Source organism: Anabrus simplex, chromosome 3 (genome assembly GCF_040414725.1).
Source record: "Anabrus simplex isolate iqAnaSimp1 chromosome 3, ASM4041472v1, whole genome shotgun sequence".
NCBI classification, from domain to species: Eukaryota; Metazoa; Arthropoda; class Insecta; order Orthoptera; family Tettigoniidae; genus Anabrus; species Anabrus simplex.
Window position 1 is genome coordinate 82,506,349 of NC_090267.1, and position 6,285 is coordinate 82,512,633.

The following is a 6,285-nucleotide window of genomic DNA, read 5'->3' on the forward strand; positions in this document are numbered from 1 at the left end:
ATAATTTTGATGACTTGATTAACAAACTATTGTTGGCATGCATTGTAATCATTTTCTTTGTATAACAACCGAATTTTGTGAGCTCTTCATCCCCTTAATTTATGTTAGGCTTCTATTGTAAAAATGTTTACCTGTTTTCATGACCAACAACACTGAGCATTGCAGGTTGTATGTTCCTGGACTGCTACTACGTAGGTGGATCAAAAGGTTAGTTGCACTGACGCGCCGCAGCAGCGCGCTGTGTCGCAAACGTGGGCACAGCGCAGAAAGGGACAGACACTGCCCACACGTATGTTAGGCAGGTCGCTGTGGTGTCTCGTCTAGTATTGTGTGAATAGCGGCTAAATGCAATGGCGCGTCAATTGGACGTTCACTCCAAATATGAGGTGCGTGCGACAATCCGATTCCTATGGGCCAAAAGGAAGAATTGCACGGACATTCATCGTGAAATTAGTGCTGTGTATGGGGAGCGGGTCTTTTCCCGGCAAGGTATCGTAAAGCGGTGTCAGCAATTCGAAGCCGGACGCACGGATATCACGGACAACCATCGCGAAGGCAGGCTCGCAATGTCCAGGACCCGTGCAAAGTCAACAGTGTGAATGCGATCATTAGACAGAACCGACGCATTAAACTGAGAGAAATCGCGACGCAGCTGAACATGTCGTATGGCGGTGTTCGCCACTGTTCACGAGGACCTTGGATATCGTAAGCTGTGTCAAAGATGGATCCCACGTCTTCTCACCGATGAGCACAAGGGACGTTTCCAATCCTCCTCGGCATTTTTGCAACGCTATAGGGCAACGGGTTTCTGCGGCGAATCGTCACAGGCGACGAAACGTGGGTCCACCACTTAACCCCCGAAACGAAGCGAACATCAGTGGAATGGGTGCACTCCTCATCACCACAACGAAAGAAGGCCAAGGTTCAACCTTCAGCTGGTAAGGTTATGGCGAGTGTTATTTGAGGGTTTGCTTCACGTGGAATTCATGCCGAAAGGAACGACGATCAACGCGGCATCGTATTGTCAAACGTTGCACCGGTTGCGTAAAGCGATTAAAGGGAGGCGCCGGGGGAAATTGAGCGCCGGTGTGATTTTTTACACGATAATGCAACACCTCACAAGGCCCACCAAACGAGAGAACTTCTGCAGCGTTTCAAGTGGGAGGTCTGGCAACATCCACCCTATAGTCCCGACCTAGCAGCAAGTGAGTTTCATCTGTTCGGTAAGCTCAAAACGGAGCTCGGTGGTCGACGTTTCCAGACCGATGAGGTGAAGGCCGCGGTTGCAGGACGCTGGAGGATATTTCTATGCATCCGGCATCGACAAGTTGGTTGTGCATTCCCTGAAATGTTTGGAGTCTCTTGGAAACTATGTGGAAAAGTGACGTTACAGTGCATGTCGTTATAGTCGTGTTGCAGTTGTATAGGTGGTGTAATAAATGGCCATAACTGGAAAGTGCCACTTATTTTCTGATCTGCCCTCGTAATATACTGGAAGGTACTTTATATGCTATTATTTTTATTTAATAGCTTTTGCTGTACTTACAGTACATGCTGTTTTTGCTCTTTTATCTTTCACTAGCAAGTTCAGTTTTGTAAAAAGAACTGATCATTTTTTACTCTTAAATATACGAAAGAAAGTGTCATAGGCATATTATTAAAGTTGTTCTGTATTAAGACTTTAAAAAACTGAATTTTATTCTTTTTTGATTTTTAATTGTTCTTCCGAATTATTACGAGAAAGATTATTCGTAGAATGCAGTTTAACCAGCGTATTTATCAATCATCGTAAGGAATTAGCTTCATCTATCCACTCGCGCTGGGCCTACGCGCGTGACGTCACGAATCGTATTGCCAGGCCTTGTTCTCTAGGAGGTGCGGACTGGATAGCCTTCACTATTTATTCAAGCACACCAAAAAAACAACTCACTGGAACATTCTGGAACCTTGTAGTTCTGCTGTTCAGTCGATCTTCTGGAACCTTCTGGAACATACGGAGCAGACTGTCGATCTGGATCTCTGGGCTCATAACCTTTGTAGATGAATTAACTATCGGGCTATGGGAGGAGTAACATAACCACGATACCACGTGTTACTGCATGGTTTATTCAACATTCCAACACCTCTGTACACGTTCACTCTTCTAGTACACAGCTTAATACGTCGTAACTCATGTACAAGTACCATCCAAATGTACACATATTCAACAACTGTACATCTACTACTGCAGGTGCCTCCTACTACTGAGTTACTGACACACATATTAATATAGGTACACAGCTGTTCCAAGGTGTCTATACATTTTCACTGAGTAAATGCCTCTACCAAAGAATATACAATATGAGAGAACATTGGCCATCAACAGCAGCTCTCCTCTTTTTGTCCCATGTCTAATAGGCTCGCTCCACGTGGCGTAGCATTTGTAGTAATCTATTGGCAGCAATGTTACCACTGAAATATTTTCAAGTGTCATTCGGTCAACGCAAGTTCGTTCAAACTCGGAGCTTCCGAATTGGTTATCGAGCTGTCGATCCGCAAATAGCGATCTTAGGCTTGTTTCACACCTACCCGGCTGCCGGGTAACCGGTAGCCGGCTCCGGCAAGAATGGGAATCCTTTTCACATATACCCGGCAAGCACACTGCAGCAGTTGTGTACACATCGCGGATTGGAATGGATCGCAATAAATTACTAGCGTTTATGGTCTTGTATAGGCGTTTGAAGAAAAGGAGAAAAAATAGACTGCTATGGGTGCATCCAGTCAATATGAGAAGAGACGAAGTTGGGGCATTCTTTATACTTTTTGAAGACTTAAGAAATGACAGCGACAAATTTTTCAACTATTTTAGGATGAGTGTGCAAACTTTTGACGAACTACATGTAAAAATAAAAAAATTCCATACAGCGCCGCAACACATCCTTCAGAGAATGCATCCAGCCCATTCAGATGTTGGCAGTCACAATTAGGTAAGAGGAACAATATTATGCTTTTTTATTTTTTATTACTAAATGCACAAGTTTATGAATACAACTAATTTACTAAGAACATAATATTACTTAAAAATTAAATGAGTCCACTGATGAAGCTTCTGAAAACTCTGACATATTGGGGGAGGTGGAAGCTGTCCCTAAAAAGTTTTGTGCCTCATGTTCATAGCATTGTACATTAGTAGCGGTGGGTTGTAGTTGGGCTGTTAGAGGCTGTAGAATATGGTATTGGGAATCATGAGGTGAATGGATGTTCTCTGATGTACTAGGTATGGGGGTTGGAATAGTGCTTGTTAGGGAAGCCGGATTCACATTTGCTGACGCCTTTTTGCGTTTCTTAATATCTGAAACTGCTTGCAACACTTTGAGCTGAAACTCTACTATTTCATCGTCATCAAATGTTTCGAGCGAGGGAATTATTCCTTGCATAAATGACGTATGCCGATCTGGCTTTTGAGTTATGGCGTTAATCAGCTTTACCTCGACAGGGTCTAGTTTCTTCTTTCTTGTCGAAGCTGGTTTCATGAATGTATCAACTTGCTCTACAAAAGTCTCACTTGTATTATTGGGTGTGTCCTTACTTGTTTCGTCACCAGAATTATCGGGGGGCTGTGTGGCTTCGGTATCATTGGAGAGACTGTCATATGTACGACGGCCTTCCATATTTTTTTTTTCAGAAATTTCATCTGTTTGCCATAAATGTAAGTTCTGGGTGGTTGTCTCTCGCTCCCTGATGATTTGATGGAATCTTTGTACTTTTTTTCATTCTTCTGGAAAGAGTCACGCATATTCGCCCACTTCTTCATTACAGCTTTGGCTAAAAAAAAGATAAACAGGCTAATTTACTACAAAAGTAATAATAGTGATGATATATTTATTATATAACACACAAACAAAATTACAATTATTTTGAATATTTATTGCAGATATCTGGCCAGCGGTTGTACATTCACTGATCTTCACTACAGCTACAGACTCGGCATTTCTACCATCAGTAAAATTGTCAGAAGCGTATGTCACGCTATTTGGTCTCTACGACAGGAATGTATACCTGTACCCACCTCACAGCACTGGACAGAAATTGCTGAAAATTTTGAACGAATGGCTAATTTCCCTCATTGCATTGGCGCTGTTGACGGGAAACACATTCGCATCGTCCATCCGTGTAATTCAATGTATTACAACTACAAGGGATATTCATCTATAGTGTTGATGGCAGTAACTGACTCACGATATAGATTTATTTACGTTGATGTCGGCAGTTACGGTAAAGACAGTGATTCAACCATATTTCAAGAGTGTTCTTTGTGGAAATCACTGCTCAAAAATGAACTTGGACTTCCAGAAGAGAAATGTCTTCCTGGTACAGTAAGTCCCAAGGTACCATATTTTTTCGTGGTTGATGAAGCGTCGGACTGCACAGACACCTTCTACGACCGTTTGCGGGACATCAGTTGACAACTGCAAAAAGAGTTTTCAACTACCGCCTCTCGAGAGCTCGAAGATTTGTAGAGTGTTCATTTGGAATTATGAGCAATAAATGGAGAATTTTCCACAGAGCTATAAACCTGGATCCTGATTTTGCCGTTGATATTGTTAAGTCTTGTGTTGTTTTGCATAATTTCGTTCTTGAAAGGGACGGTTACGAAACGGAGGATACACTTACGATAGTTGGACTTCAAAGTATACAGAGAAGTGAATGCGTCCGTGGGGGAATCCCAGCAAACAACATCAGAAAAATTATGATGGACTATTTTTTAACGCCTATAGGCTCATTAAAATGGCAATTATCTAAGATTTAATGTGTCCTCAAAGCATTAACAGATTGGTATAATTATTAATTTTGTAGAATCCATGTAGCATTCGTATGCTTTTATCTGAAGAAACAAACAATAATTATAAAATAAAATAAAATAAAATAAAATAAAGGAGTAGCTGTGTACTTACCATATTCGTTTCTTTCTTTTTCCCCCATTTCTTCAAATCCAGCATTCAATTCCTTACACACTTCTACCCAAGCATTTTTTGTTAGGATTCGGTCCTTATAAACTTCTAGAGTTTTGTCCCATAATATGGGTCGGTCATGTACCAACATAATCAGCATTTCTGTGTCAATTTCCGCCATAAGAGCAAATGCGTAATACACTAGAGCGTAAAACAAGGAAACACAACACTCGAGAAGATTGTAGAGAGCTGCCGTGCTGGCTAGATGTGTAAACTTCCACTGACTCACACCCCCCACTACCCTCGCAATATGGTTTTGTTCGCCCGGCAGCCGGCCCGTACAGTGGGGGCTGCCGGCTTCCTACTACAATAGCACGGCATCGGAGTGCCGTTTATACGGCAACGACTTTTACCGGGCAAGTGTGAAACGTCTCGTACACTTCTCGCCCTGACAACCGTGTACACGGCACCGGTTACCCGGCAGCCGGGTAGGTGTGAAACAAGCCTTACACGTTCATCCACATTGATGAAATACCATTTTTCGGCGTACCCCAGGTTTATAAAACATTTGTTGAAACACTTTTAACCGACTTCAAACGTCTCTCCCGATAGAGCCACCGTTTCCCAGGCTGCACAATGTTCAGTGCTAGGCCATGTGCACAGACTGTTACCCAACAGAAATGTATACAAAATATAATGATGCACATATACAATATTCCCCAACTAAAAATTCTTCTTACAATATTATGTTCTAATATCGTAATTGATCAAATTCACATGATATTCACTACTTTACAGTACAAATTATTTACGAAAATTTCCTAACTTAAAATCGGGAGATCATTATTTAGGTCTACAAACATTTCCTAACCTAAAATTAGGGATCGCATATTTGTACGGTTACACACCTTTCCTGCGCAATCTGTCTTGCGTTTCACTATCAGGATTTTCATATAATAAGTCTAACTTTTCTTGAATTTCATTAAAACAATGCCAATTCTCTTGTAGCATCTGTAGTCTAACTTGTAACTGATCCATCTTAGTGCTTAATTCCCATGCCTCAAAAAACTTTCCTTACGTAGTAAATGCTCTTTATACCATGATTATGAGTTTTCGCCAAGCCTTTTATTCAGTCAGTCACCACTGAAGCATGTACATTTACAAATACATTACCGGGCGAGTTGGCCGTGTGGTTAGGGGCGTGCGGCTGTAAGCTTGCATCCGGGAGATAGTGAGTTCGAATCCCATTGTCAGCAGCCCTGAAGATGATTATCCGTAGTTTCCCATCACCAGAAAAATGCTGGGCCTGTATCTTAATTAAGGCCACGGCCACTTCCTTCCAACTCCTAGGCCT

General features: G+C 41.9%; 1 pseudogene; it reads left to right on the forward strand.

Moving 5' to 3' along the window:
* Positions 1 to 2,672: 2,672 nt before the first annotated feature.
* Positions 2,673 to 4,789, forward strand: LOC137498999 (uncharacterized; annotated as a pseudogene).
* Positions 4,790 to 6,285: the final 1,496 nt, after the last annotated feature.